Raw genomic sequence first — 24,771 nt, 5'->3', positions numbered from 1 at the left:
TTGGTCCTTGACCATATTCCTCAGTCTTCTACTTGTGTTTTTTAAGGAAATAAAATATTTTCAATGGCCATCATCTACTGCTATGTGGTACTTGAATTACCATTTCCATCACTGAAGGTAAGGATGTCTTCTAAAAGACAGCTCAGTCAAACCAGAAGGGTATTTAACTTAGATACTGTGAAAGGCTAAGTGTTCAGTGCTGAAATTTGAAATAAAATGTGATTTTGGAGTGAGACATTCCCATCTATCCACAGACATATGTTTTTTAAGTATGCTTTAGATGGGGTAGTTCTCCCAGTTGTTTAAAATGTTATTCATAGAGAGAGTTTGTAGATCTTTGCAGTTTTGATTAAGGTAGTTTCCAGGACCTGTTTGAGTGGTCTGTTTCCAAAATCCTTAAGCTTGTTTCTTGGAGCCCTGTCTCCTCCTTAGCTGAGCTCTGCCTTGTCTCACAGGGGTTACCAGGTCACATGCGCATTTCAGGGGAGTCATCATTCAAACTTAAAACCTTCCCAGCCCCTCTCTGTGATGTTGTTGTTAGGGGTCAAACTTCATGCTTTCATTTCTCATTGAAGAGATTGTTACTTAAAATATACCACAACACCTGCTTCCTTGACCCACTTTGCCTTAAGCCCTTTTTTATAAGATTTTTTTTTCATAGTGGTAAAGAGATGAGGGATCCTGAGGTCACTGTGCCATGTGGGCCATCCACTGAATGTGCCAAAGATTGTGAACACAAGTCTTCTCACAAGTGAGTTGTTTCCTGGTGTTGAAATTTTCGCCATTTACAGTTATCCTTCCATTCATCAAACATTTTTTAGGTCTTTAATAAAAAAAAAAAAATCACTCTTTAGTCAGAATTTATCGTAATCTGTTCTTGTCCAAAATAATTGTGTTTATTAGTGACTACTTTGAATCATTCTATGAACAGGATCTGCATTTTCAATCTTTCAGGAAAGGGAAGGGAATGACATGTTTTAGCTTGTTTTGCCTCATTATGAAAAAGTCCATTTCATTCTGTCTTTTTCTGTCTCCTCCTCCTTTTGTCTCTTCATTCACAAGATCATTCAGACTTACAGACATAAGTAATTTTAAAATCATTTTAGTTTTTATTGTTATAGAAGCTGCTGTCTTGTCACGCATATTAATTTGACACTGTTGATCCTATACAAACACATTTCTGGTACTGACTTTGTAGGAATGCAAGTACTTTAAGTATATCAGTGTAAACAGAGTTTGTTAGACTGATAGTGTCATGCACATGTCACTTGACTGTCCTAAATCACCACTTATTGCATATGACACCTGCTTTTGTCTTCTAAGTTATTCGAGCTGGGGAAAGTTAAGCACACAGTAGCTAGGAAAATAATCTTGTTTTCAGCTACAAGCTGGTTTTTGCCTCTTTTTGAATACTCTGACTGTAGAATGAGACATTTATTCACTTTGAAGGGAACTGGTGTAACACTACAGAAGAATTTAAGACAGTTGGATAACATGCTAAGAGAAGATACATAAGCATCTGTATGAAAAGATGATTGTTTCTTTAAGAAAAGATAAAAAAAAGGGGGAGAGGTGGAGTGGTCCTTTGTTTCATTTCTGCATGTTATCAAAATGAACATCCAGTGAGGATGCTGCCTTCTGCTCTGGGCAGGAGCTTGTCTGTCAGAAGGAACAGAAAAAAACTGGGGGAATCTACACAGAGGATTTTGTACCTTGCATTTGTGAACTGAAGCTGGAATTGCCCCTTATTTTAACAAAGGATATTTTCCTGTTACTTTGGCTGGGAATTGAGCGTGCAATTTTATCTCAGTGTCACGCTACTGCAGATGCTGGATGGGAAAAGAGGCCTTCAAATGGAGTTGAAAATGCAACCAAAACACTGGACAGCTTGGGCTGCTGAAAACCTTTTGCATGAAGCCCTGGCTCCTTTAAAGTAGCTGGCAGTTCTCCCATTGAGTTCAGTACAGCCAGGATTTTGCCTTATATATTTATTCTGATTTATGAAAAGCTCAGTCATCGTGGTATCTAAGCACTGAGATACGGTATTTAGTTACAAACAATCATTTTAAGAGTGATGCCAAAATCTACACATGCATTAGACTTGGAGATTAAAGAACATGGAGCTTTGGTTCCATGTGCTTCTCCAGTTGTAATTATTCTTCATTCTAAACACTGCAGACCTCCGTGCTGTTGGGCACAGAAGGGCTCCAGACTGAGACAAATCAGAAAAATTATGTGATATAGTAAATAGCTATAAATTAATGGATCTTGCTGAGGTGCCAGTAACTACCTTGGTTTCCCTGTCAGCCCCAGAGGAATTAATAGTTTTTCAGATTTTAGCCAGCCATTGCAGGAAAGGATTTTAATCTTCTGCATTTTTTAATGGAAACTGTTTACCTTGCAGTAACTTGTACAGCTCTCCACTCTGATGCTGCATTACAATAACTTGCAGCAGAAGAAAGCTGATGGAGTTCAAGTGAAATCTATCCCAAGGAAAGAGTATCCAGAGCAGCTGGTTTCATTTATATATTTTATTTCTGAAGCTCATGAGCATTCCAGTGAGAGATGGTATAATTGATTTAAATCAAATTATGAAACACTATACTTTTTATTCTAAAATCCACTTTTCTGGCATTCAATTCTGTAATCTATCACTCACAGGTAATGCTGGTTGAAGTTGAAGAGGCTGAAAATTCTCCTGTGCTTCATGCAGTCCATTGTTACATGCTCTTGCCTCAGAGCTGAAGTCAAAGTTTCTGTTTGTAACAGGATCATCATATCATTAAGGAATTGAGGCTCCATTGCTTTAGGTGAGATGCGAAACTGTATTGCTTGAATTTCTTAGTAATAGAAGTGTTCTTGGTTTTTGGAGGAACATCTTGTTTCAGCTGATATAAGTGTACAAAGAACAAATACATGGCAAGCAGAACAGAGCTGTTTTTAGAAAGGGGTAATGTTGGACATTCATTGCAGCACAGGTTGACCTGCATTTTAAGAGGTTCAAAATATTCAGTGTTCAATTGTTCACTCAACTTTTTAAGTGTTTGCTAAGGCTGAAGACCTCGTTAGTATGTTAAAAGCTTGCCAGAGTGTTTGTTTTCCCTAATAACTTCTGAACTGGCTTATTTAAACCAGATTTTATGGAGGTTATGAAATTCCTATAAATTTTCTGAAAAATTTTTGGCTGAGCAGAAAGAAGAAGGAACAACTGGTGCTACCAGTAATGGAAAGGCTGCAGCTGGAGCTCAACTGCTCTCTGCTTAGGTTTGGCCACCCAGCTTGGCTGGCTGGGAGAAACACTGAGGTGTGGTGCACGTGTGCAGCTCTGATCTACGGCCAGCAGATACCTGCCCGTGCAGGAGGGATCAGCTGTGAGCAGGTAGATGTGTCTGCAGAGGAAATGTGTCCTCCAGAAGGAGCACAACAAAGGAACAAAGGTGCTGGAGAGCATCCAAAGGAGGGCAACTAAGCTGTGAGAAGGTCTGGAGCACAGTTCTGATGAGGAGCAGGTGAGGGAGCTGGGGGTGTTTAGCCTAAAAGAAAGGAGGCTTAGGGGAGACTTTATCACTCTCTACAACTTCCTGAAAGGAGGTCGTAGCTTGGTGTCAGTCTTTTCTCCAAGATAATTAGTGGTAGGATGAGAGGAAATGGCCTCAAGTTGTACCAGGGGAAGTTGAGATTGACCATTAGGAACAAAAATTCTCATGGAAAGAGTTATAAGGCACTGCACCAGGCTTCCCAGGGAAGTGGTGGCCATTCCTGGAAATATTAAAAAAATGACTGGATATGGCACATGATGACATGGTTTGATGGTGAACATGGTGGTGGTGCTGAGTTAATGATTGGACTTGATGATTTAAGAGGTCTTTTCCCACTTTAAAGATTCCGTGATTCTACGTCAACCTTGCACAAATGACAATGTGATGATACCCTTTAGAGAGTTCTGTAACTTCACTATTTCCAGTGCCTGGTTTGAAGCAGCTGCTGGAGGATGGCTGGGGACATGTGCCCTGCCCTCACTGGCACCATACTGCTGCACACAAGCTCACTGGAGCTGCCTGTGACTCACGGCCTGGGTTAAGGTACAGCACAGTAGATTGGGAGGTGACATGGCAGCCTGAGAAACAATTGCACCTAGGGGCAAATTGCTTCACTAGGAGGTGAGTGTTACTAGCTTTAAGGAGCCAGTATTACAAAACACCATGACAACAGATTTGTATTTATTTACTGGCACCCACTCAAATTGAGTGTGTATCTCTGAGCAGTGTCAAGTTTCAGAAGTCCTGGCGCTTTTCCACAGAATCCAAGTGCTGGCTGGTGTATGTGGACATGGTCAAGGTTCTGTGTTTTACACTTCTGTCCCTTGCTCTTTGCTGGGCCTGTGGGTTTGGGGCATTCGTTTGCTGCGACAGGCCAGTGTGGAAGCAGGAGATTCCAGCTTTGAAAAGCACATTTCTAGAAGCTGTTAAAGTAAATGCTTTGTGCACTGCACTTAGCAAAAGCTTGATGTGGGATGAAGGCCTTTTCAAGGTTTCTCCTCTTTTTTTATTTTCCCCTCCAGTAGGAACTTTTCTGCCAGGCTATGTCCACTGTGAGCCAATCTTCTATTGTACTTCTCAGGTGCTCAGTTTAAGTGTGTTTGGGAAGCACACAGGTAGTTTTTGCTCAGTTCTCTAAGAGGAGTCCCTATCAGTGATAATGTATCTGTATTTCCTTCACAGCCCCTGTTGATGATGTGAGAGAAAGCATTTGTCCTGGACAAGATGGTTTTCAGCTCCTGTAACTCAAATCTGTTCTTATTCTGGGGGACCTTTCAAATAAGCTTCTCAGTGGTCAATAATTGTATTAGCTATTCCTCTTGGCTTAGGAATAGACTGAGACCTGCTTTAAAAACGTGTATAGACATAAATGATCCATTCTTATCCGTGTTTATACCATCACTAGCTGGATTTGAACCTACTCCCAGTTCAACGTCTGATTGCCAATACTCCGAGCAGTCTTTCAAGGTCAGTGAAGTGGCTTCATAAATGAAGTATAAAATGTATCATACCAGTGGTTTACAACAAGCCCACAGGACAGCTCAGTTGGTTGATGGGCCATCTCTGTTTATGTTAGCTGTTAAAAACTCATGCACACAGCCATACTAAGTACTGATGCCATCAAATGTGGTCAACACAGACAGTTCAGCCTGCAAAAGTGAGCCAGAAAAGGCATTAAAATGCTTAGTCTATTACATACTTCCTTATTTTTGTCATTTTGACATTTATGTGTTGTATCATTGAGGCTTTTGAGAAAGAAGACACAATTCTTGAAGCAAATTGAACGGAGATGTTCAGTTTATAATGCCACAGCCGTCTGGTTTGCATTTAATTCCAATTGACCACCTGCATGCTGTTAACCTCTGGAAGGTTACTGTGATCACAGTTGTTGTTGTTTATTTAAAAGTTTTGTAGCTCAAGGAAAATATTAGTAATCAGTTACTTAACCTACACTGTTTACTGATCTCATTGAACTTGCAGATGCAGCTTTGCTGGCCAGTGAAAACTGGGAGTTGTCTGGTGCCAGTAATAGCTTGCACTTATTTTTCAGGCAGGAGTATGTTGAGCAATTAAAAGAATTTTATTTTTTTAAAATAAATATGCTCTTTGTCTGTTGGCTATTTGTCTTTCATGTCAAAATCCAAAATATAACTTAGAGCATGTGGAAGGTAGCTCTAAATGAGCCAAACTTTCACAGAGGCGTGCTTGAGTTGTGAATGCTGCTGGCTACACAGGCAAACCCCCAGAGCTACATGTGAAAACATACAGGAATTGCAGAGGTAATTCAAGTGTATAAGACAGATACATTCATATTAATGTTCTCTTACCAGGAGCACTTAAATTGCTGTAATGAAGCATTTTACTAAATGACAGAATTCAAAAATTAGGAATTACTTCTTCAAAAGTACCAGCATTTTTCTTTTTAAAACATGCCCATTGCCAACACCCACCTCAGCCTATGAACAGAGACCCTGTTGCCCCTTCAAACCCTCCCTTTCCTCTAACAAGAGCAAAATGCCATGACTTGGTGACTTTTAAACTGAGACTTCAGCTGCATCTTTATTCCTCCAAGAGCTTAGCACAAGATCACAGAGTGATGGTCTCCAAATAGACAAGGAGTGTTTGGATTTATTGCAAGCACCACCTAATTTTCAGTTTGAGGATGCTCTGTTAGTATGGACTGCTGGAAAAGCTTTTTCAGGTATGACTGATTGGGTGTGTAGGGCGTAAGGGGAGAGAGTTATTGCTGCATTCAAAATCTTGAATATTAATAACAAATCAAAGGCCAAATGTGGTTGGGTCTAATATAGTAAATATGTATTCTGGCTCTAAATCCATTTCTCTGATGAACCTTGGTTTATCAGTCACCCTGGTTCTCCCTGACCACAGTGTGCTGGGATAACTACTTGGACTACAGACTATGGGGATGTGTGATGGTCAACCAAATAATACTGCAACAGCAACTCTAATTTCTAAAAGAAAGTGAACTTGGTTTCCAGCTGAAATTTAGGAAGACTCAGTGTCAACACCTTTTTCAAAAAGACTATGTAGTTGAAAACCAAATTTTCTACCAAAAAACCATGAAGTAAAACTTTCTGCCAGTCAACCTCTCTTAACCTCTCTATTGCTTTATTGGGTTTTTGTTTGCTTGTGTGAGTGTCTGTGGGGACACTCGGGCATGTGGATTCAAATGAGCTGTTCAAATAGATTAAAGAACTTTAAACCCCTCTGTGGTCTTTGGAAGTGAATTAGATTAAAGTGAATTAGAGCTATTTTAATTCTGAATGAGTGAGTCCACATGGGCTTAATATAGTTGTATATAGAAACCCACATTAAAATCACATCCTTAGTTAACTCAGATTGTTTCCCGTGTAGACAAACCCATCCTGTGTCTGTTCAGTGGGGCATACAGAGCTTGCTTCATCTGTAACTTGCACTATTGACAAGCAGGGGAGCTAAATCAAAAATGATTTTGTGCTGGTATAAATGGTTCCACAAACAATAGGTCGGTAATGCATCTGGCCTGGGATGTGTCCAGAGAAAGAAGCTGGGCCTGAATAGCTTTTAGCTCTCATCATTGAAATCAACAATGCTTGCCAGAAGAAAGCCTTCAGCATTAATTCCATAAGCTATAAATTATTACAGGGCTCTGATTCCTTGGAATGAAATGCAATAGATAGATGGCAGAGAAGTATTATTAATGGATGGTTTACTACGTTCCTAACTGCACTGACTTCATGAGAATACATTATATTACTATCTGGAATAGCAATACTAGGGATTTATTAAAATGACTGAGTACACATTGTTAGCTAGGATACCGTGCTATATTGGAAACATAAAGTATTCTGCATCAAAGCATATAATCTACATCTTTCCTTTTCATCCTTAATTTGATTATGAACTATTACCATGCTTTGCCATAAAATAGCAAAGTTGTACGTTTTGATGGTTTCTCAAATGCTGATTTTACTTTCCGCACAAATACTTTGTATCTTTTCAGCATAATTATTTAGCAGCCATTTCGGGTTAATTATTGTCATTAACAATATGAGTCCTATGAGGGAATATCAATTAAAATATGCACAGCTGAACTTTCAAATGAGTAAATAATTTAGTTTTTGAAAATGACTGGAAACAGCAGGGTAACAGTCAAAAGGGGAACAATTATTTTAATGCTTATTTGACAAATGAGTAATTTTTACAGCAAATTAGTTTCTTATTGTAGCACCCCTACTGGTAACAAGAGAGAAACTGTTAACATGAGTTTTAAAAATAAAACCTGCTAAGATATGCATGCAAAGTTAAGGAAATCATTTGTATGAAGAAAAGGTGATTATGATACACATTGTTAGCTGAAGAATGTTGCCATGGGAATCTAATTAGGGATATAAATCACACAAAATTATGTTTATATATAGGGCTGGATACATTAAAATCATATGCACAGTTATACATCAATTTCATTCTTTGTCAAAGTATTGAAGATAGACCCTCATTGCTCTTCATTCTTGACCACTAAATGGAATAATTGAAAGTTAGCAAAGGAAGCATGGAATTCCAGGTGCGAATATATGATGTTCATTCATTTGCATAGCAAAAAAGAATGTAGAAAAACTTTGCAAGGTGATTGAGTTTTATCCCTGTTTTGGGGAAAGTTTTAACCTACACATTGACTTTTTAGCAACGCCATCCTGGTTGTTTATGTAGCTATTTGGGAGGGGCAGGGTGAAAATAAGAGAAAGTGTACAGAAACCAGAGCTATTGAAAATGTTTGTGTTTTTTTTTCTCCAAAGCACTGAGAAGGTGTTGTTTCAAGGCCTTCTATGTTAAAATGGAAAGGGAATTTCAGCAAAGATGTGTTTTGTCTTTTTCTTATTTGCATACTCTGTTTCATTTCTGATTTTCATGTTCAGCCTGATTGCTGCCTGTAGTCAGTCTCAGTGCTGCTGATGGTTTCCCACAGCTATGATTTGGCATAAGTGGGTAGTTTATAGTGAAACACTGATTACTAAAGACAATTCAGAATTTCTCTTAGGTTTCAGTGACTTTTTTTTTAGTTCCTCTATCAAGTGTGTCGAACTGCACTACTGAGTTGCATTGAGTGCTACTGAGACTTGTGCCCAGAGGAGTTTCAGTGAAGGTGACCAGACCTTTTAATGACATTGGGGCTTCCTGGACCAGGGAGTGCAAATTGGGTGGCCCTGGCATGGTAAGGAATTGAAAAGAAATTTAGGACAAAATGCGATGACAATGAAAAACTGAATTTGCCATTTCTTGGCAGGAGTGGGCAGTTGTTTCGACTCTCACCAACTGGTCAAATTCAGTTTTAAACTTTGTTACCACCAAACATTTTGCACTCTGTCTGTTCTAGTCCAGAGGCATATTTTGTGACTTGATTCTGACTTGCTAGGAAGTAATCTTCCTTTTCCACGTGACCTCTGTGCAATAAAGGGAATTGCAGTACCCCCAGTGTGGTCACACACTTTCTGTTGACATCCACAACTAAGCATGTAATTAAGGGTGTCGATTTAGTGCTGTCTCATTTGAGAAGCTGCTAGAATTGCAATGTCTCTTTGACAGAGATATTCCCTTACTGGGGTATGTCTTCCACTTTTTTTTTTTTTCAGTGATGTAATGAGAAAAGGGGAAGAACCATTTAAGATGTTGAGAAACTTCATATTGTATACTAGAGCTGCTAGGGCTGTTGAAGGCTGGAATCAAGGAATGACTATGAGCCAAGGAACAGCCAGTTTGATCTGTTTTTAAGGAACCTTTCCAGTTTTTGTGTAAACATTTATTTCACAGTAGAGCCTCTTTAAGACAGTTTCACCTTTTTTATTTGTCCACTTCACCACAGCATTCTCCCACCCCACCTCAAGCCACCACACAGCTTCTCCCTGAAATCTCACAGCAGAGAAATTCCATAGGAAAACACAATGATGTCATTTCAGTCAGACCATAATTTTCCAGCTGTTGGAAGAAGGCACATTGTGGTGTTTATTTCACTACTTATAAAGATTTGTGGCAAGGAGGGAAATACTTTACTTCCAAGATCATTGTTCAAGCAATTGAAACTGTTCATCTGGTGCTTTGTGCCAAAGTGGGGGAGGCAGAAGGGATGATGCGGGAGAGCGACCGCATGCATGGCCTGTAGGTAACTGTGTGGATGAAGCCTTGGGGGAATTAAGGGATATTTTTCATTTTTGTTCTTATGGCAAGAAGGAAAGAGGCATGGAGTAGGCAGCTTTTCAGCCAGTGTGAACTTCTGCAATTCCCATTACTGGCTTTGATTTGACAAGGCTTTGTGTGGATCAAGCAAGGTCTCACCTGGGCTGGTGTCAGGGTGTCTCTTGCATCCGTCATGGACAAGCCTTTGTCTCCTGAGCTTCTAGTTCTGCTGTAAGCCAGAGCTCGAAGAATGGTGGAAATGGCTTATTGTAACATTAGTCAATGTGGATTTGAAAGTCTCATGGCAAAGATTTCCAGAGGCAGCTGGGACTTTCAGCAGCTTAGAGTCTACTGAAAATGACAATACTTGGTTGTTGCTTAAAAAACCCAAAGCACCAAACAATCAGTCCTGAGCCCTGGACTATCTCATCTGTTCAGAGTGGCAAAGCTCCATCATGTTTTATTAGTGGCCCAAGCACTCCTCGTGCTTTAAAAAAGCCCTTTCTGTGTGACAGTCTGGAGACATGCCCTCTCATCTTTGGAGATGACCAGCTGTCCTCAGGCAAATGAAGGGGGAGGAAGCAGGCAGATGTCTGAGAGATGTGACATATTTTGATACGCTAATTTCTCATTAGTTAAGTAGCATAGTGGATGGTGGAGTGGCTCTGACATGTGAAACTTTTAGGACAGTCCCTCTCAGTACTTCAGTCAGGAAATGTTAGCCAAGCTCGCCCTCCAGTTCATCTGAGAACTCCGGAAGGGCTGGATGCAATAACGAACAAAAGCCTTTTGGATGCTGCTGTTGCTCATTTTTTCGCTGTGTGGGTCCATTAAAGCATTGCTGCCTTTTGGGAACTCAGCTGGAAGAAGAAAACAGGCCTGGAAAAAATAACTGCATTATGTGAGACCACTGGCTACTGCTGGAATTGTGTCAGTTTATAACATGTTAGGCAGGTTCCCCGTGCATCCGCTGCGAAGCTTCTGCTGACAGGACTTACTTGAGCTCTAGCAATGAGAGCAGCCAACAACAGCAAAAAAAAGCTGTCGGCTCTTGGATCATGTGTGATCCCAGAGGCTGTGGGCAGCATAATTCAGTAGGAGAGAAAATTAAACTGTTAAAATGTTCCCCTGATGTGCCCTGCAGTTTGTAAGGACAATCACCTGTTCAAAGGGGTGATTTCTTCATTGGAAGGAAGGTCTGTAAGTGAGTGATAGACAAAATAGCTGCAAGTTTGATTTAGTCCCCAGATTTTTCATAATGGTCAACTCTACTTAATTTAACTTCACTTTTCCCTGCTCTACATGCCTTTTCTCTCGTGCTTGGCACCACACTTTCCACTCAAAATGCCAGTTTAAGAGAATTTAAGTAGTCCAGCACAGAAGTGTTTGCTAGCTGGACACACAGTAGCCACCTCTCACTGGTGATTGAAGCATGGACAGAAGCAGAGATGAAATTTGTCATTGATTTGGTCTAGAAATTGAAACAACCCCTTGAACCTGGCACATAAATATAGTCACTTCAGCTTTTAACCCTGCTCCCCATTACCTCATCATATTTTACCATGAAGGAAACATATACTATAATGTATTCTTTGTCAGATACAGTCTGCACCCTTGTGTAAACTGCATTTTCAGTCCTCTTCCCGTGCAGACACATTCCCCAACAGGCATTCCTCAGACATGCCAGTCAACGCTTTACTGCTTAGCAAATCTATTGGATTAACACAATTACAGTAAAAGCGTGGGACAAAATAAATATTCCCCAAAGAACCTTTAGGAGGATTTTGCCATTTCTTGGTTAGTAAGAGATGATCCCTCAACAGACACCAGGCTGACCCTGCATTCGTTTCTCTTATTTCATCTGTCCCAATGGAGCAAGAAAAATATATCACTGTATGGGCAGCAGGAGACTGAGCAGCCTGGTATTATCTGTGCTTTTTGATTCAGTCTGCAGAGAAAGCTGAGAGTCAGGGGAAGAATCAGGGAACTCTGTGTTCAGCCAAATTCCAAAGCCTTTGGTGTCTGGCCAGATTTACAAAACTTAATTTTATGTTTGTATTGTGTGTTGCAATATCTCAGAGGTTTGCAAAGTGGTTCTTGTGAATCCCTTTTGGGTGCTTGGCTCCTCCAGACATTCCCACTAAACACGTGCACAGCTTCCCTGCTCATGGTAGTGTCCCCACACTCACTGGGGTATGGTGGTCCTTTACCTCTCCAGTCATCCGAGGGAAGCACAGAGGGAGGCTGAGCTGCTCAGTTGGTCAGCCTGGAGCTGTTCTAAGGCATGTTTTTCCCCTGGGGTGTTGGCATCAACTCCTGCTTCCCCAGCAGGGATGTAGCAGAAGTGGGTGGCAGCTCATCATACCTGCCTCAGTATTCTCTTCCAAAGTGCCCTGAGGCAACTTCAACCATTTTAGTTGTTCACTGTTAGTTTTTGCCTTTGAGTCATATTGCAGTTGATGACAATGCTGCTTTTTCCTTACAGAGGCACCATTGATAGGTTTTTTTCCCCACCACTCTTAACTTCTTGGTCCATTTGAGTCATTCAAGCTTGGAAATATCCAGTGAGTTTGGGTCTGGATGTGACTGGATTGATCCGTGCCAGTGCCAGTACTTCTTTAGTGGATAGGGGGAGAGAAAAAAGGAAAAAATGAAGGCAAACATTGAATTTATAGCACTCCAGATGTCAGAGAAATGAACATAAAAGTGCAGATGCCTTATAGGCAGGCAGACTGCTCAAATGTATGCAAATGGGTGACAAGTTTATGTGAATATAGTTGAAAAAATGAAAAAGCAAGGGGGAAATACTTAAATAATCGCGTTCTAATTGCAGTAAGTCTTGGAGATTGGGTTTGGTGGGAATCACAATTGTGATGACCTAAAGAAAGACAAAGCTTTGGTAAATGTGGCCAGCTGGATAGCCTTTGATTGGTCCTAATGTTCTTGGACATACCATTAAAGTAACATAAATTCATACCTTCTAAGTTATGGGGCCTATTGATCAAGCTTTTCCTTGCAGAGCAGTATTTAGATTATTCTGCAAATCATCTTCATGGCTAGCTGTGAGAGATGGCTACAGTGTCTTAGTTAGGGTGGTGTAAATGTATGGATTTAAGTGAGAGCAGATGTATTTGCACGTACATTTCACATATGAGCTTCTCGATTTTTTGGGGGTAACAAAACAATTCTTTCTGTCAAATGTGCTTCCAACTTGTGAATTAATTATATCTGCCTTCCTGCAAACTGTTTAAGAGCAGCTGGTCTTCCTGGCATTTTTATTAGCTTGCAAAAAAGTTTCTCCAAAGCATGAAATGCCAAAAGGAAAAACCTCTGGCTGAGTTCTACCATGGATACACAGAATTCATTGCTGTCTGTCTGCAGCCAGGTAAAAGAAAGAGCCAGTGGTCATCAGTCTAAGGCATCCCTCTGTGCAGGACCTTGAATAACTTTCTATGCCTTTTTGCTGTTGGATAAGAGCAACTTAAAATTATAGTAGTAGGCAGCCATAACGTTGAGGAAAACTGATACAGTCTGGATAATCTGCTGCTGAACAGCTTGTGTGGGTCTGTGTCCAAACCCCATGTCTTTAAATAACATTTCAAGCCAACTGGATTCCTTTGCTTAAAAATCAGACAGAATTTTTGGATGGCAACTGCTATTAATGTTACTAAGCATTGCTCGGGTGTGTTATTGCTCATTTGTGCAGGAAAAGACCTACCGTATCCACAGTCCCATGATGCAATACTAGAACCTTTTAAAAAGTTATTAAACAGGTTGTAAAATCCCCTTTAAAAATATGCTTCGATTTGTACAATTTTTAGAAATGGCAAAGGACAAAACTACATCCTTACCCCCATTAAACTCCTAAACACCCCCACCATGCCACCACCCCAAGCCTTAATTTAAAATATCTTGATTTTGCTATATAGAAAAGGTGAGAAAAACAATACAAGTGCTACATCACACTTACAAATACCAGCTTATATGAGCTAACACTGGCACTTAACATCTTAGACTTTTCTCAGCAATAAGCTACATCTGCAGAACTTATGAGTTGGGTTTTATAAAGTTCACAATTCAAAAATGTCTCTGTGCTAAAGGGCTTTGGCTTTCTAGCCCAGGGCAAATTTTATATGCTACAGTCTGTAACCATCTTTGTTTCTAGAGAAGTATATGCATGGATCATGGATTAAAACGTTTTACTATGTGCCATGTGGGTTTTATTATCTGAATAGATCATATCCTAAACAGGTCAACTGCCTCTGATTTAAACACACAGAGAATGGGAAACAGCATTTATTCATGGGAAACAGCAGAGGGTAAATCATGTAGTACTGCAGGTATTCTTCAGTCCCAGCCACTACCCAAAAAGGAGAGCAGTATGCTGGGCATCCAAAAATCAACATCAAATCTAATCCCACTTCATTTCAATAAATGCAAGTGTTGGTATGAAGAAATAAGTCTCAGCAGTCATTGTGATGAGGCGTTGTATATGAGGCATTATATATGGCATTGTAACTGAGTTTGATGGAGTGTTCTCTCTTATTCTTCCTGTTTGCAAATCAACTCCTTCACAAAAGCTTTCCTGTGCACCAAGAGCCACAGCAGAGACCAATGACAGTGTGGTATAACTGCACCCAAAAAATAGAAGATCAAGTGTGCCTGTATGCTCCAGGCACCTCTGCAGATGCTGAAGTTCATTGTGATTGCATACAGTGGAAAACACAAAAAGTGTATGTATTCAAAAATCAGAGGGGAAACAGAAGAATAAATAGGTATAATATCTGTGAATGGAAACAGTTGTCTCTATGGGACAAAGCCAGGAGGGGTAGTATTACTACTACATATTTATTGTTACAATTAGCTGCTATTAAATATGTTTCAGTATTGTATTATTGTTTTCAGTGAGACCAAACTGACTATTATATAGCTGTGCAACAATTTCCCAAGGGGAGTATGGGGAAGCTATTTACTGATTTGCTTAAATCTCTGTTGAACAAAGCAGTGGAAAATACTTTGTAGGAAATAATCACCCATTGGCAGGAAGCTGGAATAGGTTACATAATAGGGATCGTATTTCTGTGACAATGAACAATTCTGTTTATACAATATTCATTGCTGGTCATGCATTACTCTACACTTTGTTTATTTTTTGTCTCATCCCAAAATGATAAGAAGATAAATTCAACTTATATTTTTCCAAACGGTTGTAAGAAAACTGTTCAGTGTTTTTTGCCTAAATTTGCACATGGCAATTTTAGGCACGTGCACTCTCACCATGCACACAAAGTTTTGCTTCTCCTGGAGACCTACGTGTTTTTCTGCACTGAATTCTTAACAGACTGTAGTATCTATCTATAAAAAAGGGAGAAGGGAGAGGGTCTTGGGAGTTATGCACTGATCAGTGTAACCTTGATATCTTGAAAGGTATTAGATACTAGAACAAATTATTAAGCAGTCCATGTGTAAGCACCATGCAGATAAAAAGGTGATAAAATAGAGTCAACACGTATTTGTCAAGAACAAATCATGTTAAACCAATCTAATTTCTTTCCTTCCCAGGGAAACTGGCTTAGTGGATAAGGTAAAAGTGGTAAATGTGATACATCTTGACTTAAACCAGGATTTTTGACACTATGGGAGATTATATGCTCTCATGTAAAGTGGAGAAAAATCCAGAAATTTTTCTGGGGATGGCCTCATTCTTTAAAAGCCCCACGCTGAGAAGGCAGTTAGTTGTGATACCCTGCTAAAAGGAGAATTCACTTTTGCTCTTGGAGAGGCTTAATTTTGGGCCTGGTTCCCATCAATATTTTCATTAGTAGCTTGAATGATGAGATAGAAAGTGAACATGAAACAGAAAATTTAGACTGAGGGTACAGAAGTGCTTTAGCACACAGGATTAGAAGAACAAACAGACAGGATACATTGGGAAAAATATGAAGGCACTCAGATTATACAACTGCAAAAGAGAATGTGTCAGAGAATCTGTGACCACACAGGGACTTGGCAGCAGGAGGGAAGATGGAGCTTTAGTGCCTGGAAAGTGGAACAGGAATAAAAGATGCAGTATTAAGAGAGCACCTCTTAGTGTGCAAGACACCTCTGTCCAGTGGCAAGAAGTCAGTAGATGGATTTTTGGATCTGTGTTTTTTCACTTATTTTAAAAGTGATACAGAAAAGTGGGATGTAATCTAGAAGAATGACCCATATTATTTGAGACTTATGATCTGTGCTGAAAGATTGAAAGATTTGTGTGTTTTTGTCTAGAAAAGATATGTCTGAGGAAAGGTATAAGTCTTGTAGGCAACTGCTCTTAGAAAGGGATGCAGATCTATCAGTCACCGTGGCTGTGGAGTGTAGGACTGCAAGCACTATGTTTTCACACATGTTTAATAGAAGGCTCTCTGTAAAAACTAAACTGAACTCAGATTTATCAGATCAGTGCTTTTCTTGCTCAGGCATGTGAAAAGTATCACACACTTAGTTCTCAACAGTGCTACTGGCCCTGATCTGTGCTTGTTGTTCTCTCTGCCCAGATTGCCATTGTGTCTCTGTATTTAATTTCATATCTGTAGGGGCAGTGTGTCTATAGCCTCGCATTCAGCTGTCAGTGCTTTCAAAGGGGTGGAGTTTCCTAAAGTGTAGATTAACCTAAAGTGTAGATTAAAGATGTGAGAAAAATCCAGAGACTGGCTTTATCAGTAGCAAAACAAGGCTTTTGGTTGTTTAAAAAATATCTATATGAATAGGATTGTTAATTACTGGAATAGGTTACCGAGGGATGCTGCAGACTCCCTTCTAAAGGTTTTGAGAAATTTGATGGACATATGTCATGGCCACAATTAAACTTGCTACTGCTTCTAGGTAACAAGAATGACTGGAAGCCGTCTTAAAATCACTTTTAGTCTGATGTCTGTTCAATATCTGTGATGTAATGTTTTGCAACAATGTAATATATTTTATATCCCTGCAAAAAAAAGTACAGAACTGACATAATCCAGGCAGTTTTGCTTTATGTTGAGAGAAGAAAATGTACATATGCATTCATAAAAGTCTCAGGAAAATAAATGCCTGATTTGACTTTAAATAGAAATGAAAATGGCAAGAATGATATGTTGAATAATGACCCTGCAAAAAAAAAAAAAAAAAAACTAGCTCAGTTCCTCAGTACTAACTATCACAGGGCATTGATTATCTATCATGTCTAGTTTGTGTGATAACATAAGAATTTAAATTGTAGCCTCACCCAGAACAAACACAGATGCGTTTTCTCTAGGTGTTAATCTCCCAAAGGCCCTCAGTCTTGTAATGTAAACAGACCTTGGAGCCCCAGCCTGGTTCACTCTGTATCAAATAAGCTGTATTAATATCCTGGGTCAAAACTTCCTTCAGGCAGCCTGAGGGCAGAAGCCATCCAAACCCATGTGCACTGACACCTTCCCAGCGACAAGGCTCTCTCTGCTGGACCCTTGATTTATGGCTTGTGTGTTTTCTATTTGTGAGAAATGTAGTGTTTATTTGACACATGAGGCTTCTGATAACTCTGCTATTGTTAAATTTCATCCTGCTTCTGCAGGGAATGCTTGCCCTGCCCTGCCCCGCCCCCTCCTCCCCCCCACAAAAAAAAAAACCCAACCCCCCCCCCCAAAAAAACAACAAAAAAAAAACCAACCTAAGGAAGGCATGAAGGGGAAGGTTGCAAGGAAATCTAATTGAACTCCTTAAAATACTGCTTCAAGAAAGGGCTTTGGAGTCAAGCCTTCTCATTCCAGCCCCCACTCTTTGAATTTTCTCTGTACGAGAGAAGCTCAACCTGACAGTGGTGAAATTAGTAAAACGTTTGTGTGAAACGGTTCCTTTTTTTCCCTCCTGATTCACTACCATACAGCCCCTGGCTCTTAAATTAGAGTATGTCCTTACTAAATCACTGACTGGGTTCATCTGCTCCAGGTGCCCTCCAGCTCTTCCAGGAGGGTTCCTTCTGCTGCTGCCATGCTGGCTGTAGGTATTATCTTGGGTGCTGCTGGAGCCTGTTTTGGGAAGGTAGCTGTATTCTGGTGCCTTGCCTTGTTTGTGCTGCGAGTGGCCTCTGAAGGCAGGAAGGCAGAGGGCAGTCTTTGTCTTCTGTGCACAAGGCCTGAGAGGCTGTTAATACATGGCTCATGTCCACGGAAAACAATAGCTACATGAGAGATGGCTGCGTCCCATGGGTGGCCTTTCAGGAGCAGGGAGATTTTGAAAGAAATATGCTGCTGTGCCCAACTTCCCTTGTGTACATGCTGCTACCAGAAGCTCCCCCTATGAATCCCTTTTCTTCAGAGCTGAAGCCAAATCCTGCTGCAGCCCATAACCAGAGGAGCGTCCTGCTGACTTCTACGGGAGACTTGCCTGAGGGTGGCATGAAATGGCTCCCAAGCAGCAAATCCTTCCAGCTCCCTTCTGGTGAATGCTGTGGCTTAGCTCCACTGCCAGTCTGGAATATGACCCCGCCCTCACCCATCGCTGCTTAACCCTTGGAGATCTGCTAGCCCTGGTGGTGCCTCCTCTGTCCATGGCCGTGGTGGCAAGATGGGGATTGCTGCAGAGTTCAGTACCAAATGTGAAGTGTTGAACACTTCTTCTATGCGTCACATCAATTCTGTGTTGTTTTATCAATTCTGTGTCTTTGCTCATAATACAGAGTGCTTACAAGCCCTGAAAAATCTGCAAGTCCTACCTAAGGATCATTGATATGAATTTTAAGGAAAATCCTTGAAAGATTTGGCCCAAAGGAAAGCTTGCACTCATTTTTATGGTTATTTTTGGCACTGCTTGTCTGACTTTGAGGCATATGAAATGTCAGCTTTGGTCTCATTGCTTCAGTGAGGGAACGTGGACATTTGGGAAGAAAGTAACTGTCTGTTAGGTTTCAGCTGGAATAATGTATTAAATTTTCAGACTAGACTTTCTTCAAGCACGGTGTTGACAGCATGCTCAACTTGTAGCACTTGGAGTTAGATGGATATTTACCAAAGTAACACATCTTAAACAATTTAACAAAAATGGAAACAAGCAAAAACCTCAAAACAAAACACTTTTCTGACAGATTGGTAGTTACTGTCCTAGTGTGAGTGACTTTGCCCCTTCCTCAGTTGTCAGTGTTTTTTCCCCAGAACCTTTGCTATTACACCCCCAAAATTTCCAACCTTCTAATTACACGAAGGCATAAACAAATAGAAATAAGGAAAAATTATAGACAAGAGCCTAATGTGTTTTCAGTTGTACGTTGCTTCTAATGAAAGTCATGTGTGCAAAAACCTCAGTGATTTTGTCCTGGCTTACTGAAATTAAACAACGAATGATACCTATTTATAATCCTGAGAGTCCTGCCAGTAATATATTTTATCACTATGGTTGCAAAAAAAAAATAGCTCCTGAGGAAGTATTTTTCACAAAAATGAATGAGCATAGAGGGTTCCATGGAAAGAGTTGCTGCTTGTGGTGGAGTAGTGGGGAAATGTGAAGCAAGTGAGGAGAGGCAGTTAAAAGCGAAAAGGGACTTTACTTTTATTATGGTGCTGATGTTTACTGTTCCCTTTCATTTCATCAGCTTGGTTTGCAATAACCTTCTGTCACTTACATAGGCTGGTTTTTCTACTGTAGTTTCAGCAGGGAAGAAAAGCGGGATATTTAAAATAATTTTGTTTGTTTGTAATTAGAAAGCAAGTAACTTAATTTCTTTTTCTTAAATTGAATTGATTGCATTTAATAAATACAACAGAGGGCTTACCAAAGTGTTCTCAAAGTAATGTAAACCACATGTACCATCCCACAAAAAAAAGGACATCAAAATTGAATTTCTGAATGGTTTTATGTAGATTAATTTATTGTGGCTAAATGCAACCAGCCTCCTTTTCTGCTGCCCCACTGTGTTCAGGGCTCACCAGCTGGCATTAACTGCATAATATGGCCCCTTGAAGGGAGTGGCTGGAGCACCATAATTGTGATAGTGTGAGGCTATAGGTGAGACCACAGCAGGAATCCATCCACAAACTCTACCTAATCCAAAAAAATGCCTGTTGCAGGCAGTATGCTATGTGTGACAGGTCTGAAAAATGTAATAGCAAGATTCGGACCTGGTGATCATCCGTTTCAAGGAGCATGCACAGAGTTCCTTGGTGGTGGCAGCTATTTTGGGAAGACTTCTGCAAGCTGTTTGAAAAGTGACACTCCAATCTTTACCAGGGCATTCAGGGTATGAGCAGTACTCATCACCAGTGCTAATGAGCCTGAAGGTGTGGTGTTCAAATCCTGTTTGTCAAACCTTCAAGGACTCCTCTAGATGAAATTTTCTTTACACTTGTCATCTTCTAAGAAAAGAAAAAAAAGTGGTTTATTCCTAGGGAGGGAAACTTTTAAAAGACATTTGCAGCATTAAACCTTTGGGTGTTTTTAGGTGTTGCACCTCTTTGTCTCTTGTGGATGTGAAGAGCTGGTTTAGGTCTGGCATCTTCCATAACCCCACATTAGTACTTGTCTGTCATATCAGGTGTGTAAAACTAGTCTGCCTATTATACAGTGAGCTGTGATTGAATCCTTTATTTATGACTTCTGCCCCACATTGCATTAATTAGAATGTAAATTAAGTGTTTCCTAGAAAGCTGCTGTTTACTTCTGGCATACTTTACATGTTTCATTAGTCTTAGGACCCTGACAGTCAAGTTATGTCAATTTAACAAGTTATCAGTCAGCAGAGCTGCTGTAATTGTACACACACGTGCACATAGGAATTTGAGGGCTGCAACGGGATGCAGACTTGGGTTTGCCTCCAGCGAAAGGTGTTTAAGATATGTTATCTTGTCTTGTCTTAGCTCCTGGGCTCAGCTAATTAGAGATAAATTTTTTCCAAAATAATTTCCAGTGCTTCTGAAGTCGACTTTGTAAGATGTTTTTAACTGAGAAGCTCAGTTTTCGCTAGAGTAGATTATTTGGCCACTGCACTTGGTAGTAACTGAGCAGTCTGTATCCCTGAGTAGCAGCACCATAGGATGGTTTGGGTTGTTAGGGACATTAAAGGTTATCTGGTTCTAATCTTCCTGCCATGGACAAGGATGCCATCCACTAGACTGCATTGTTCAAAGCCCCATTCAACCTGGCGTTGAACACTTCCAGGGATAGGGTATCCACCAGCCTCTCTGGGCAGCCTGTTCCTCTGCTTCACCACCCTCTGAATAACGGATTTCTTCCTAACATCTAATTTAAACCTGCTCACTTCCAGTTTAAAACCACTTCCTCTCGTCCTGTCACTATTTTCCCGTATAAAAAGTCCTTTTCTCTTCTTTTCATAAGCCCCCCTATAGGTGCTAGAAGGCTGCATTCAGGTCTCCTTGGAGCCTTCTCCAGGCTGAACAACCCCAACTCTCTCAGCCTGTCTCCATAAGAGATGTGTCCTATCCCTCTGATTGTCTTCAGTGATCTCCCCTGAACTCGGTCCAGCCAGGTCCACATCTTTCTTGTGCTGAGAACCCTGTTAAGGACCACATTGAGGTGGATTGCAACTAAACAGGCCACAAATTACAGAAGTTTTTTGTTTTTTTTCTGTTTTAACCATGCAGTTTAGCACAGTCTGCATTTTCATGTGTGTCCCTGTTTACCAGCCTTTAGGAGCTGACACTTACTTGAGTAAAGCAGCTGTGTTCGGTGCCTCTCTAGGCATGAGGGCATCTGCTGAGGTTTGGCAGTGTGGCTGAGCCTGTTGTGTGAGGTTCCCTCACCTTCCTGGCACAGATCCACAGAATTTTGGTAGAACTGATGTCCTGTCTGAAGATTCTCTTGTCTCTTCTTTCTTGTTAGGTGCTGGGTCTGCAGGGGAAGCCACATGAGGAGCAGCACTTGGTCTGTTCAGCCTGAAGAAGAGGAGACTGAGGTGGGACCTCACAGCAGCTTGCAACTTCTTCATGAGGGAAAGAGGAGGGGCAGGCACTGATCTCTTCTCTCTGGTGACCGGTGACAGGACCTGGAGGAAATGGCCTGAAGCTGAGTCAGGGGAGGTTTAAGTTGGATATTAGGGAAAGGTTCTTCATCCAGAAGGTGGTTGGGCACTGGAACAGGCTCCCCAGAGAAGTGGTTGCAGCCCAAACCTGACAGAGTTCAAGAATCATTTGGACCATGCTCTAATGCACATGGTGTGGCTCCTGGGGTGACCTGTGCAGGGCCAGGAACTGGAATGCAGGGATCCTGATGGGTCCCTTCCAACTCTATGTCTCTATAGCTGTGCAAAGTGCAGAGTTGAAAGATTACATTTTCTGTTTTGTAAAATGTTGGGAATTATTTCATTTTGGAGGTAAATCTATTTTGAGGGCATGGTTAAAGAGTGAAAATGGTGGTGTTGCTGTGTTGATGGTCGAACTTGAGGATCTTAAAGGTCTTTTCCAACCTTAATGATTCTGTGATTCAAAAATAAGCGCTACTATCTTAACCTTTCAGGATGCTCTGGTGAAAGACGAATATCTGGATATGTTTGAACGCCAGAGGAAGAATTTTCACGCAAGAAGGAGCTTACACCAAAGTAATGAAGAGTTTGGCCCCTGTCACCGTTATTTTCCTTGGCTCCCACAGAGACAGAAGGGGGTGGAGGGAAGTAACCTATCCCATTTCTGTTTGAAAATATTTAGCTTGAGTGATGTGAAGATTTCAGTAGATCTGTGACAAGATCAAAGACTATAAATTATTTAACAGTGGTTCTACTTTTGTGGAATTATTTAAAGTATCATAATTGCAGCTCAGCTTCCCAGCCTTCATTTTCAAGTCTGGAATTCTGTTGGGAACTATCATAATCACTGAAGAGTATAATATTACAGGCTGGGTATAAAAATATCTTTTTAATGACTAGCAAATTAGTGAAATGTCTTGACCTAAATCTAGACCAAACAGAAGACAGTGTTTTTATGGAGGGGTAAGAAAGACTAAATTGTCACCACATTGTTATTCTTGTTAAATTCTCCACTACTTAAAATGTCAGTTGATTAGATAAAATTTGTAACACTGTGCATCAAGGCAAGTGATGAAGGGCTGTGTGTTACATAGTATCTTGGCATTTCTGCACTTTTGTTTTCCTTTTAATGGTAGCATGCACATTCTGTGGCTGAATCTTGGAAAAATAAAGGCTATTCATTACTTTAGTACCCTGTGAACAATAGAGATCATGAAAGGCATCGCAGGGAACTCCTCTGTGTGTTGGCTCTTCAAGAAGCGAGATGAACCCTTGGAGGGTTTTCTCATCGGCTTCAAGTAATTGTTGTGTGCATGATCTGCCTGGCTAAACTCTTTGTGTCTGACTTAAATAAGATCTAGAAGAGACAGGAATGTCTCACTCCATACTGTGTGATTCATAGTGCCAACCATGTCTCTGTTAACATAGAAAGAGGAATTTATTCTCCAAATTCTGGTTTGCAAATGACTTAAAGGAAACTGAGCCCTTGTGTTCTTGTATGCAATCAGTTTTCAGTGGCAAAATACTCCATCTGATGAATTTTGACCATACAGTGAAGATACCATGCAGATCTCTGCAGATTAGGACTCTATTTCCAACTACCTTGCCAATTTTCACTGCGATTTGGGGCAAGTCACTGGCCTTTCTGTCCTTCATTGCCTCAAAATCTAATCAGAAGGGACAACACTGACTGGTTTACATGTTAAGCATTATGGTGCTGCAGCTGCATTTGCGGGGCAGAGTCTGTAAGGAGAGAGGGAAATAAGAGTGGTGGTGCAGACAGGCTGTCTGCATTTTGCCTTCGTGCCAGGGTACAATAGATATTTCTGAGGCAGAGACCACTTTGTGTCCTGTCACAGAACTCCTTACACAATGAGGCTGCAGTCTGTAACTCTGAGCACCAAAGGGAGCAACAGGAGCCCAGAGATAACACAAGGCAGGAACAGAGGTGGTCTCCATTCTTGCCTTCTCCCCACGTGGCCAGGGCCCATGGTGCTCTGCCTTGCAAAGACAAATGACAAATTTGTTCAGCACCTGGCTGCTATGAATGTGATTAGTCTTTAATTAATACTAATTAAGGCATGAAGCATGCATGAGCATGAAGAAGATTCATAAATTAAATGGAAAAGACTGTTATCTTGAGAATTTGTATCCTGGTAGGACCTGTGTAGCAGGTTGGAAGCCATCTACAGCAAGGTTACACTCAGTACCTGCATGGATTGTGGATGCATGTCAGTCGTGGAATGTTCTCCCAGAAGACAAACACAATGTGAACAATCCTTTTTACTGGCAAATGTCATCTGTTAGATATCAGCCTAATTTTCTCCAGTGACACAAAGCAGACTTCACCCTCGCTGTGTTGAGCATTTAGTTTGGCTGTGTGCAACCTAGGGCTCTGGCTCAGCTGCTCCTTCAGGCTGCGTGTTGACACACACTGGGGAGCTGGAGTCTCCAAAGCGTTTAAGCAAGATTGTATCATGGTGCAGCCATTTCTTTCACTTCTCCCTACTGAATAGCATCCTCCTACCACCCTAAAATTACAGTAGAAATGTATTGCTTGTAGAGTTTTCTCGTTTTATTACCATTCCTTGCTGTCTGGTTTTGCTGAAGCTGTGGCTGACAGACCAGGAAGAGCTTAGAAAAGGACATTAGGAGAATGATCAGAGACGTGGAAACCCTATACACATAATCTCAGTTTAGTTAGTTTATCCAATACCATGACCGAATGTTTCCTAGATGTACTTTGAATGAAGATCTTTTTGATTACTGGATAGTTTTTTTCCTGTCCCAGGAAAAGGCTGGACAAAATAGGAAATGAGGATTTTGTTTGGATATTTTTGTTTTGTTTTGTTTGCTTTTTTCCCCCTTAAATTGTAAGAGTGATTAACTACTGCTTTCCTGGGTATGTGGTGAGGTCTTCATAATTTTCAGTCTTTTGAACTTAAGCATTTCTTTCATGAGTCATGAGAGTGTTTTATGACCTGTGGTTGTAGGAGCTCATGGTCAAGCAGACTTGTTTCTTCCAGTTGTATGTGATGGGCTGCAATGACTTTTCTGGCCCCTTCCAGCATAGTATTCCTAGGCCTG

General features: G+C 40.7%; 1 long non-coding RNA gene across 1 annotated transcript in view; it reads left to right on the top strand.

Annotated features, from left to right (window-relative positions):
- Nucleotides 1-23,730, top strand: part of LOC135297415 (uncharacterized) — a 73,421-nt gene extending 49,691 nt beyond the window's left edge. Inside the window, exons 4-6 of the long non-coding RNA XR_010359426.1 lie at nucleotides 662-751; nucleotides 2,662-2,810; nucleotides 21,546-23,730. This is a non-coding gene — a long non-coding RNA (uncharacterized LOC135297415). The remainder of the gene's footprint in view (nucleotides 1-661; nucleotides 752-2,661; nucleotides 2,811-21,545) is intronic.
- The last annotated feature ends 1,041 nt before the right edge of the window (nucleotides 23,731-24,771 follow it).

Source organism: Passer domesticus, chromosome 3 (genome assembly GCF_036417665.1).
Source record: "Passer domesticus isolate bPasDom1 chromosome 3, bPasDom1.hap1, whole genome shotgun sequence".
Classification (NCBI taxonomy): domain Eukaryota; kingdom Metazoa; phylum Chordata; class Aves; order Passeriformes; family Passeridae; genus Passer; species Passer domesticus.
The sequence above is the reverse complement of the archived record's forward strand: the minus strand, read 5'-3'. Positions and strand labels throughout refer to the sequence as shown.